The 12,926-nt window shown below is 42.4% G+C and overlaps 1 pseudogene; it reads right to left on the minus strand.

The window, feature by feature from the left end:
• Positions 1-12,480, minus strand: part of LOC119420746 — a 57,609-nt pseudogene extending 45,129 nt beyond the window's left edge.
• Positions 12,481-12,926: the final 446 nt, after the last annotated feature.

Below are 12,926 nucleotides of genomic sequence, written 5' to 3' on the forward strand. Positions count from 1 at the left end.
CTATACCTGGACCTATACCTGGACCTATACCTGGACCTATACCTGGAACTACCATTCTGTGTTAGTCTGTCTCTCCTTCCTGTCCTCTCAACCAGCCGGTCAAAGCAGATGGTCTCTTGTCCTGATCCTGGTTCTGCTGGAGGTTTCTTCCTGTTAAAGGGAGTTTTTCTTTCCACTGTCTCCACTGTGCTTGCTCAGGATGGGAGACTGCAACGAAGCCAAGATTCATCTTGTCTGCTGGATTCCTCAGATAGAGAACTTTACTAACTGGCTTTTATGTGAATGTTCCTGTAAAGTCCCTGAGACAACTTTGTTGTGATTTGGTGCTTTATGAATAAACTGAATTGAATTCATCCTCCTCTGCTCACACAGACTCATGTTCATGCTGCTGTAGTTTGGCGCACTGTTTTGTACTAGTAGTGCTTAGTATATTCTTAGTTTAGTGTATTTCTTAGTTCATGTCTTAGATCTTATTACTGTTTTTCTTTACAATTTGTATTTTTGTTGGATATAACTGGGACCCTGTGTACATAGTTTTGCTCCACCTCTTTTACTACATGTGATGTGAATGACAATAAAGAACCTTGAATCCTTGAATGATTAAGCTTACAACCTTTTATAATAACCTGTCTCTGTTGCCATGGTAACAGATCTCATCATCATCATCATCATCATCTACTTTATTTATAAAGCACTTTACCACCATCTACAGCTGAAACAAAGTGCTGAAGACCAGTAATAAGATAAAAGAAAGCATAAAAATAAAGTTTCAAAACCAAGCACACAATGAATTAAAAACTCAACTTAAAATACAATAAAATGACAAGATAATCAGATAAAATCGATACCAAGAAATATTAAGTAAAATCTCAGTTGGGTTGAAGGGCAATGAGTAGAAATGAGTTTTCAGATCCACTAATGTTTGTCGATCATACACCAATAGTGACTTGACTTCACTCAGAAACAACAGAATAAGGACTAGAGCCGACAGAGAGACGAGCTGCCACGTACACCGGCGCCGTCTTCAATGTGCTCAGCTCTAAAGCGTTAGCATTAAAAAATTTAAATAATTGTTTCCTTTTTCCTCACCTGGTAAATGTTGTCGCTGTCCATCTGGACGTTGCACCACTTCCCAATGGGCTCCGGAATCACCTCCCAGTCCTTGGAGGTCTCCTGCAGGAGGCGCACGAAGGTGGATTTACCTGCAGCTGCAAAAACGCACACAAATAACTATCAAACCTATATACATACACATACATACATAAACACACACAAATATATATACATATATATCAGTGATTCCCCTATCATTATCAGAAACAGAATAAACTTTATTATCATTGCACCGAGATACGAGAACATGCGCGTACAGTCGTCTGAAAGATGGGCGGAGTGCACGAAGCTGCTGCTCTAAAAAGCACAGCTCTCACCGTGTCCTGGACAGGGCACAACTTGAGGCATCAAAAAACTACCACAACAAACGTAAAAAAGTTAAGTCTGGTCCTCTGAACAAAACAAAAAAAAAAATGAAGAAATGTTTCGTCTCTCATCCTGAGGACTTCTTCAGTCTGAGGTGCTGTTTTCAGCTCAGTCTCTTAAATAGCACCTTCTCAGAGTGGATCAACCAGTTTGCTGCTGACAACCAAAACCAGCTGATCACATGGTCAAGAAGGACCATCAGCCTAACAATGGATCATTAGCACCTGATGGCTGTTTACTGTTCACAGAGGGCTGAGTGATACTAGCAATCACAGCATTGTAAGAGGGGGACAGTTGAACCCGGAGGCTCCACCCCTGTTTAATGATGGACAGTTTCTTTTCACAAAGATGGCCTCCTTTACTCCTCTCTCAAACCATCGTTCCTCTCTGTCCAGGATGTGAACATCTTCATCCCTGAAAGAGTGACCTCTGGCCTGGAGATGAGTGTAGACCGCAGAGTCCTGGCCTGATGATGTTGATCTTCTGTGCTGGTCCATCCTTTTGGCCAGTGGCTGTTTAGTTTCCCCGATGTAAGACTGATCACCCTCCTGACACTGAACAACATACACAATATTACTCTGTTTGTGCCGGGGGACTGGATCTTTGGGATGAACCAGTCTTTAATGTATTTTGGGGTTTAAATGACAGACGAAATGTTTCTATATATTTTTTGCTTTGTTTTGTTTTTTTGAATGTCCAGAGGACCAGATCTTATTACTGTTTTTGTTTAACACACATTTTAATACTTTTGTTGGATGTACATGGGACCCTGTGTACACGAATGACAAATAAAGAACCTTGAATCTTTGAATCCTTGAATGAACTTTTGATGCTTTAAAAGAAAGTTACAGTATTTTTGAAACACAAGTGCCACCTTGTTGTTTTGGATTTTAAATGGTGAGAAAATTCATGATTTATTACCATGCAGAAATATAATGAGATAACTTATGATATATGGTGCTGCTTTGACAAATACTTTGGAAATATATCTAAAATAGTATAACAGTGTTCAGACCAAGCTCATTAGCCCGGTAATTTGTTGACGGTCCCTAAGTGAACATCGCTCCTCGAAGGAGGGACAGACAGATCAGCTGACTGAAATCAGACTCGGTTCAAACAAGGAGGACACCGCTGAATCCACGGAGCATGAACATGAAGTATCCAATGTAAAACTTGTTTTACCACTGCCACACACACTGGATATCCTTATATTTAAGGCTGATTTCAAAACAAAACTCCATTAAATCACGTCATGTGGACCCGTTTCTTTGAGGGAGGAACATTTGTTGTCTGTGAGGTAACACTACGTCCTGATGCTGCTCAATAATCCAGGTAGAAACATCTAAAAAAGTTCCATCTAGTCCTCTGGACATTCAAAAGACAAAACAACCAGTGTTTCCCCTAGAGAACTTGCCATGGCGGGGCGCTCCTCTCGTCCGTGATTTTTGTCCGGGGGGGAGACGGAGACTCGTCCTACGCTGCGCAGCGCGCCGTTTAAACCACTGTTTTAGAGGGGGTGGGGGACACAGAGACAGCCGCGCGCTGTTTGCACTGACAGTTTTACAGTTTTAGAACAGGGTGCGTGAGAGGAGAAAGACAGACGCATCTCAGCCATGCGCTGTCTGGGGGGGGGGGGGGGGGGGCAAGGGGAGAGACAGATGCACATCTGAGCCGTGCGCTGTTTGTACCGACAGTTTTCGAGTGACGGGGGTGCGTTCAGCGTGAAGGAAGAGGCTGCCTTTAGCTTTTTAGCTAGTGCACCTGCATTGCAAGCCGCTAGTTTAGCGTTACGTCAGTGCCGACAGGTGGTGGGGGGTGGGGTTCGGTAGACGTGGTGCTCGGTTCTGTTGACGGGGCGGGGCGCCCCGCTTGTATAATGGTAGGGGAAACACTGCTCACTGTAAGACTTGAAAGTCTGTGGACAGTACTTGTGTTTCTGCCCGTCTGTGCAGCAACTTCACGTAGCCTCCTTCCCCCTCGCTGCTGCTGCAGGTCACACACTTACTAACAGTGAAGGCGGTGCAGCTGGAGAGGATTATTATTAATATATGTACAAAAAGGTCTACAAACAAACTGGAATATACGGAAACAGTTCATTTTTTAGTCATTTATTTTGTACAGTTATAGCTGTTAATAAATGTGCCTGTGTGACAACTGGGACAAAACTTTCACTCAGAAATATATTTTTGTTATTACTTTATGGAAAGAAAAAATATCCAGGTACATATCGTATATTGCCATTTCTCTTAAAATATTGAGATATTAATTTTGATTCATATCACCCAGCCCTAGCAATAATCAGTCAGAGTCAGAGTTTCTTTATTGTCATTCGCACCTCATGTGGTACATGTGGTGGAGCGAAATTATGTACACAGGGTCCCAGTTACATCCAACAATAAAATGTATAAGAAAAACAGTAATAACATCTAAGATATGAACTGAGAAAAACATCAACTAAATATACACTAAGCACTCATAACATAAAACATTGAACATCAGCACAAACATGAACATGAGTCTGTGAGCAGATGTGCACGCATGAACACATCAACATTGAAACAGATCAGCAGCAACATGAAACAGATCAGCAGCAACATGAAACAGATCAGCAGCAACATGATGTAATTATTCACAGTGATTATTCTAGTTATAGATTCATGAGTCTAACAGCCTCAGGGTAGAAGCTGTTCCTCAGTCTAGTGGTTCCACACTTAATGCTCCTCAACCTCCTTCCTGAGGGGAGTGGGACAAAAAGTTTGTGTGCTGGGTGAGTGTGGTCCTCCATGATGCAGGTGGCCCTCTTCCTGCATCTGGAGGTGTAGATGTCTGTGATGGTGGGGAGACTGACTCCAACATCTTCTGTGCAGCCTTCACCACTCTCTGCAAAGCTTTTCTTTCTGCAGCTGTGCAGCCTCCATGCCACACGTTGATGCTGGAGCACAGGATGCTCTCCACTGCACACCTGTAGAAGGAGGTGAGGACTGAGCTTCCAGACCAGCTCGCCTCAGCCGTCTGAGGAAGTAGAGTCTCTGATGAGCTTTCTTCATCAGGCTGGTGGTGTTGTTGCTCCAGCTGAGGTTGTTGTTCATGTGTACACCCAAGTACTTGTAGCTGGAGAACACTTCCACCGCAGATCCTCTTATGTTCAGGGGGGTGTAGGTGTTTTTGTTTCTTCTGAAGTCCACAATCATCTCCTTTGTCTTCTTCACATTGATGTGAAGGTTATTCTCTCTGCACCAGCTCTCCAGGTGTTCCACCTCTTGCCTGTAGCTGGACTCATCATTGTTTGTGATGCATCCCACCACCGCTGTATCATCTGCAAACTTTACAATATGACAGCCTGGATGGGTAGCTGCACAATCATACGTGAGCAGAGTAAACAGGAGGGGGCTCAACACACATCCCTGAGGAGAGCCAGTGCTGAGGGTTATGGTGGAGGAGGTTCATGTTCCCAAACAGAAGATTGCAACAAGATGCTAGTCTGCTAATGCTATGCGTACTGCAAGACTGTGTAACAATTAATAGCGCCATGCTGAAACATGCTTAGGAACTTTAGTTCCATGGCGCATAATCTCTCGTTAATAAAAGTTGAGTGAAAAAATAACTGAAACGGTACGTATGTGGACGAACATGCTTTACCGAAACGGCTCAATACACCCGTGCATACGTTACACCGCTACTTGATTGTAGGACTGTTGTAAACTAATATTTTAGTCATCAAGTAATCTATAGATTATTCTGGTGATTAATTGAGTAATCGGAAACATTATTTGTCAGGTTCTGCAGTAACTACCATTACTATTACTACTATTAACTATTATTTTATGAGTAATACAAATACAGGAAAAAAAGAACATTAAGTAAACAATCCATTTAATTCCTCTTTTAAAAATATTTTATTGCTTAAATTTAATTATTTTTAACCATCACATAAAAATCTAAATGATGTAAATAATTTTTATGGATTGTAAAACTGAATGTAATCTTTATGTTATAAACTGAGTAAGATAGATAATGTAAAGTTAGAGTTCTGCAGACTGTTTTATTATTTAGTCTTGATTGTTGAGCTATAATCAAATATGACATTAGTAATAAATGCAGATTAATCACAGTTTTCAAGTCATAAACAGCAGTAGAAGAAAAAAATCCTACTAACTCATGTAAAAACATTTACACTTGAAATATTCACCCTAAATATGTCATTTAAGTCAGGATGGAAGTTCATCAATAAATAAATGCGTCAGTCTGTTGCTGCTTTGATCGTTAACAACTTGCATCAAGTCCTGCACAGTTTGTTCCTCACACGACGTACAGACTCTGCCAGGAAGCCTCTATGATCAGTCAGTAGATTTAACGTTAGCAACAACATGTCTCACTTTACATCTATAACATGACAGATGTTCACACTTTTAGATTAATGTATTTTACAAAGACAGAACATGATACAGCTGTGGACGAGTTTGATGCCACAACTGATCCTTCTGTCTTTGTCCCTTGCTCAGCTGTCTTCAAACAGTTTGAACCCATTTCTGAACAAAGTCGTTGGTCAGATGAAACCCTCCGGTTCCCCTGCTGACCCCATTCCTGCGTCGTTTTTCAAACAAGTTCTACCCACGATTGGACCCTCTGTTCTTACTATTATAAATAGTAGTATTGTGACAAGTGTGGTTCCCGATGTTTTCAAACATGCAGTAGTTCATCCGTTAATTAAGAAACCTGGACTTGACCCTTCGACTTGCTCAAATTTCAGACCAATCTCAAAACTTCCCTTCCTGTTCAAAATCCTGGAGAAAATAGTTTTCATTCAATTAAACAAGTTTTTGAATGAGAACAGAATCTTCGAGATTGTTCAATCTGGTTTTAAGCCACTCCACAGCACTGAAACAGCATTAGTGAGGGTTTGTAACGACATTATGATCTCAAACGATTCTGGTCAATTTGTGGTACTTGTGCTCCTGGACCTTACTGCTGCTTCTGATCCTGTTGACCACAGTATCCTCATATCACGGCTGGAACAGTGGGTTGGGATCACAGGTGCTGCATTAGAATGGTTCCGCTCATACCTGAGTGGCAGGAGTTTCTGTGTCAAGGTTGGTAATAATGTATCCGCCTCATTACCTCTTTCATGTGGGGTCCCACAGGGTTAAATTCTTGGACCCCTTCTGTTCTCACTTTATTTGCTCCCACTGGGGTCCATCCTGAGGAAACAAGGTCTTTCATTCCATTGCTATGCTGATGACTGCCAGATCTACCTGCCTGTGAAACCAGCAAGTGTTTGCACCATTCACCCTCTGTTAAAATGTCTGGACGACATTAAGGCCTGGATGGCTTCAAATTTCTCAAGTTTTAACAATGACAAGACTGAAGTCATTGTTTTTAGCCCTAGCTCAACTGCCACCACTGATCCTGTCAACCTGGACTCTCTTCAGCCATATCTGAAGCCAAGGGTGTCAAAGTCAAATGGACGGAGGGCCAAATAAAAAATTTAGCTACAAGCCGAGGGCCAGACTGATTGAATGTTCATTGAAATTTTTTTAAATGACGCATATAGTCTAGTGAACCTAATTGAACCTACTGAAAACCTAACAAATATATTCCAATATGATCAGATAAATAAAGCAATATTTTCTTATGGCTCTGTCAGTAATCTTTAATTTTCAACAGACACAAAAGACAAATTTCCTTTATATAAAAATCCCCATAACATGAACATTAAATGAAAGAAACCTGTATTATTCAAGGCACCATCAGTAGCCTATATTTTCTATTTTAGCAAAAGTGGGCTAAATTTACTTCAAAGAAAAAAATAATAGCAATTTTCTATCATCCACTCAACTGAAATATTTTTAAAATATAATTGGATTGAAATACAATAAAATAAAGTGCAAAAATCTATTAATCAAAAACAACACTTTCCTCAAGGAGAAGTAACATGCAGTGAAAACAAATATTAAACTTTAACTTTTAAACTTGAACTGAGTAAAAACTCTAAATATGTGCTTGCACAGTAATGTTCACTTGTTTGAGGTTGAGGGTGATACTTAGTGGTGTCCCATCTTTTCCACAAGTTCATCAATGTTCGGGGTAAGGCTCTGAGCTGAGGAAATCCTCAGAATTGAATGAAGGTGTTCAGTAGTAAGTCGACTTCTGTGTGATGTTTTGTTCAGGTTCATCAAAGAAAACAGTTGTTCACACAGGTATGTGCTGCCAAACATAGACAACGTTTGAGCAGCCTGGATGCGCAGCTGGGGCATTGTGTCGGGGAGGAAACGGGCAAACTCCGCAGCACCCACTGCCGCATATTTTGCCCTCAGTGCATCATTGCATTGGAGGTCAATCAACTCCATTTGGAGGTTTGGTGGTGAGCTTTCCACGTCAACAGCAAATGGATTACAGAGCAGTTCAAACCTGTTTTTTTGTGCTTCAAAGTCAGCAAATCGGCGTCGAAAGTCAGCGGAAAGCATACCTATTTTATCAGCAAACTGTGCGCTCGGGAACGCACTGGTAGAGAGCTTCTCTTTCATGGTCTGGCAGCTGGGAAAGTGGCTCAAATTTTCTTACCGCATCTGCGTCTCCCACAGAGTCAGTTTGGTTTTAAATGCCTTCACTGTACTGTACATATCAGAGATGACACGATCCCGACCCTGCAGCTGCAAGTTCATTGCATTCAGATGACTCGTAATGTCACACAGAAAAGCCCTTTCACACAGAAACATCTCGTCTCGGAGTTGTGTTGTGTCTTTCCCTTTGCTGTCCAAGAACAGACAAATCTCCTCACGAAGCTCGAAACATCTTTGAAGCACCTTTCCCTGGCTTAGCCATCGCACCTCTGTGTGATAAGGCAAATCACCATGCTCCGTTTCTAACTCCGTCAGAAATGCCTTGGACTGGCGGTGATTTAAACCTTTGGCTCTGATAAAGTTAACTGCGCGTGTGATGATGCTCATTACATGTTCCATTTTCAAGGCTTTACCGCACAACGCTTCCTGGTGTATGATACAATGATAAGCTGCCAGCTCACCTGTCGCGTTTTCCTCTTGCATCTTTTCCCGTATCTTCGCCACCAGTCCGCTCCTGTGCCCACACATCGCAGGTGCTCCGTCGGTTGTCAAACCCACGAGTTTTTCCCAAGGCAGCTCCATCTCATTTACACATCTTGACACCTCTTCATACAAATCATGCCCCGTAGTTGTGCCATGCATAGGACGTAAAGCCAAAAACTCCTCTGTCACGCTTAGGCTGGAGTCCACTCCGCGGATGAAAATTGACAACTGGGCAATGTCAGAAATGTCGGTGCTCTCATCCACAGCCAAGAAATATGCGATGAAATCTTTTCCCTTTTTCACAAGCTGCTCTTTTAGATCGATGGACAACTGGTCTACTCGCTCGGCAATGGTGTTTCTGCTCAGACTCACATTTAAAAAGAGTTGCCTTTTTTCTGGGCAAACTTCGTCACAAACTTTAATCATACAGTTTTTGATGAAATCCCCCTCCGTAAATGGCCGGGTTGATTTAGCGATCTCTTCTGCCAAAATAAAACTGGCCTTGACAGCAGCCTGGCCTTGTGATTTGGCTTTTTTGAACAGAGCCTGTCGAGATTTGAGGCCTCGTTTTAATTCCTCGGCCTTCTGTAGCCTTTGTTCCATGTCCATATTCTTGTTTTTGTCCGCGTGTTTCGTTTCATAATGTCGTCTCAGATTATACTCTTTCAGTACCGCCACACTTTCTCCACACAGAAGACACAGGTTTTCCAGCTATCTCCGTGAACATATACTCCAACTCCCACCTTGTTTGAAACCCCCGGTTCTCAGTGTCCACCTTCCTTTTTGCCATTTTTGATGGGTATCTGAAAGTTAATTTTACAGTTATGCTGACGACTGCTGTGCTAATAAACACTGAAATGAAGCAGCCTACTGCTCGGTGCGTCACCGTTGCATTGTTGGAAATGTAGTATTGGTGCGTGTAAAAGATCTGCGGGCTGCCGGCTTGCTGCGGTCTGCGGGCCGGTTCTAATAATAAATCCAGATCATCCTAGGGGCCGTAAAAAACCTTCTCGCGGGCCGGATGTGGCCCGCGGGCCTTGACTCTGACATATGTGTCTTAAGCAGTCTGGTAAAAATCTTGGGATGGTTTTAGACTCTGACTTCAATTTTGACAAACAAATCAACTCTGTTCTGCAGAAAAGCTTCTTCCAACTCAGACAGGTAGCTAAGCTCAGGCCAGCGTTGTCCAGACCCGACCTTGAGAAACTAGTCCACGCCTTTGTCACGACCCGAATGGACTATTGCAACGCACTGTATGCTGGGATAAGCCAGGCCTCCATCTCACGTCTTCAGCTCGTCCAGAATGCTGCTGCTCGGCTTTTAACCAGAACTCGTAGGTCTGAACATATTACTCCAGTTCTGTCCTCCCTTCACTGGCTCCCTGTGCATACTAGATTAGTCTTTAAAATTCTTCTGTTGACCTTCAAAAGCCTAAATGGCCTCGCACCCCTTCACCTCTCTGAGCTTCTGGAACCTTACGTTCCCTCTCGGGCCCTGAGATCATTTGATCAGCTGCTTTTGGCTGTTCCAAAAACAAGACTGAAGCTCAGAGGAGATCGGGCTTTTTCAGTCATGGGCCCCAAACTTTGGAACACAAAAACCTTGCGGTTAGACCACAGTGCTCTGAATAGTTCAACGAAACTTCAAGGCAGATAAATTTGCCTCCAGGATTTTTTGTAATCGAGGTATTTAAATTATTTGAGGAATCGTTTCAGCCCTACTTGACTGACACACAGGTTAGCCAATCAGAGACCGACCTTTTCTGACACAGAGGTCACCACGCATGCGCATTCAACCGAGCTAAAAACAAAGGATTTGACTCGTAACAGCCCCCAGTTTATATCTAAACTCAAGAAAGTGTGTAAAATGAGTTGGGGAGCTGCACCAAGTAAGAAGCAAAAAATCTACCATTTCCATACGAAATGGGGGGAGGACTTTTTTTTTTATGTCATATTCAAAGTGCGTTTCACCGGAGCAGCATTTTCAGACTATATTCATCAAAACTACGGCACTGACTTCCTTCAGAAAAACAAGCTGAGAAAGAAAACCGAAGGAACTAAAATCCCAGTTATGTGGACAGCAGTCATTTTTCTTACAGCTGATCAGCAGCGAAGCATCAGTCCAGGTCAGTCACTTTAATAATTGTTAAGCACAAGAAGTCTTTTCAAGACGGAGAGATGGTAAAAGAGTTACTTGTTGGGTATGTTTACATGGACATAAGTAAGCGGATCAAATGGCCGGTCAGAATAAAAGTGTGTCATGTAAACACTCTGTTCGGTTATTTTTTGTGTATTCGTCGCGATCCGATATAATTTGTGATCAGAACGAAATGGGTGGTTTACGCCGATCCGAAACCCGATCGGTGCGCATGTGAACACTTGATCTGTTCGTTTTTATCTGATGGTGAAAAACTGATCTGACTGCGCATGTGCGACTTTGCCATTTCCGCCTGGCTAACGCTAATAATATTAGCATGTCGTGGAAGTAAAACTGGTCGGTGAGCGACACAACATTTCTACTAGAAACTTTGAAAGAGCTCAAAATGATCTGTATCACCTGTAGCTCAGTCAGGGCGTGCAGCAACGTCTCCACCATCATTAAAACCTGTCACGGGTCCATTTTGGGTGCTCAGGTTTGTTTACGTTCACCCGGAAGTAGAACCTCTTCTTCGGTGGTTTTTTTAAGGAGAGTTTACCACTCTGTGCACGTCAGTACTGCTGTTCAGAACAAAGCCCGCTGCAGGTAAACGCTCGTCATGAACAGATTGTGCCCATGTAAACAACACATCTGAATTATTCAAACAGAACACATTTCAATCCGTCAAAGGATTCTGCGCATGTAAACATAGCTAGTTAGAGTCAAATCAGCTGCTGTCAGCGCTGAGTTCTCACTTTAGTTCTAATTCTCAGGTTCTTTTTCAAACATGAAGTTATTTTTGTTGTTTTCTGTTCCTTTGTGTGAAGAACAGAAGTTATTGATGGGTTTTATTTATTATTTTGTACGTGGACAGTAAAAATAAACTGTCACTTTTTTTCTAAACCCACTTTTGGGTTTCGTCATTTATGCTGCGTCCACAGCGAGCTGGGACTTGTTCATTCAACCGTATGTCCCACCACATTCCCTGAGGTCAGCGGACCAGTTGCTCCTCACAGTTCCAGGAACTCGTCTTAAGCGCAGAGGTGACAGGGCCTTCTCTGTAGCAGGACCAAGACTTTGGAACGAGTTACCTCTGCTTGTCAGACAGGCCCCCTCCCTCTCTGTTTTCAAGTCCCGTTTAAAAACTCACTACTATTCAGTATCTTTCAACACCAGATGATCTGTGTTTGATCCTGTATGCTCCACACTGGTTAGTCGTCATTATCTGCATCGTTTTTATGTCTATATTCTGATTGACCTCATTTTGTATTTTGCTGTGTGTGTTACCTGTTGTTCTGTCTGTACAGCTCTTTGGTTGGCCTTGTTGCTGTTTTAAGTGCTCTATAAATAAAGAGGAATGGTATTCATTCAAGCTTTTCTTATCCAGGTTAGTCTCTGAGTCACGAGGACTCATTTACAAGAGAGACCTGTTCTGAACAGACAACATTCAAACTACCGACAATAAACTACAGTAAAATGCAATTAAAATAAAAGTAGTGTTATAAAACAATAAATCAACATGGTAAAATACTAAAAACATACAAAGCATAGTTCATATGTTTATAAATAGGTAGATCACTTGGACTTGGTCCTTTTAAAAGTAGCTCCATGCTGACCAGCTGCACTTTACTGTTCTGTTGAATGAGACTAACCCGCCTAGAGGGCCTGATGCCCGGCTCCGAACCGAGCAGAGCTCCGGCAGAACTTACCGATGTTTCCTTCGATGGAGATCTTCTTGTGTCGGCGGGGAATCATGTCCGAAGCTCCGCGGGGCCTCTTCGGTGGGGTCGCCATATCTACCTGTTGTTGTTCGTGCGCGAGCGGGTAACAGGATGATTTACGCGCGAAATGCTTCTCGAATTAAAGTCCGCGCGCAGACCCAGAGCCGTAGAGCGCGCGACTTGCGACACTCCCATAGACGAAGAATGGAATGCGGAAGTGACGTATGTCCTGCTGCCGCAAATAGTTCCAAACAGCAGAAGCAGTTCTTTCTTTTTCCTGTTTTTAATCTTAATTAAAGCAAAAGACAAGTATACAACAAACAAATGAATGGAGTATACAGAAGAACACAACACATGAACAAAGAACCAGGGGTGTGATTTTTAAACAATCTCACAAAAAGACCTGAAGCTCTCGACCTTTGACCTCTCTAAGTGGCTTTAAAAATCTGTTGGACTCCTGACAAGGACCAATGCAGACATGTTCCTGTTTTTAGTTTTCTACATTCACCTTATATTCTAGCTGTTTTTGTTACTCTTTTTCCCATCT

Source organism: Nematolebias whitei, chromosome 14, assembly GCF_014905685.2.
Source record: "Nematolebias whitei isolate Nwh7 chromosome 14, NemWhi1, whole genome shotgun sequence".
In the NCBI taxonomy this organism is placed as follows: Eukaryota; Metazoa; Chordata; class Actinopteri; order Cyprinodontiformes; family Rivulidae; genus Nematolebias; species Nematolebias whitei.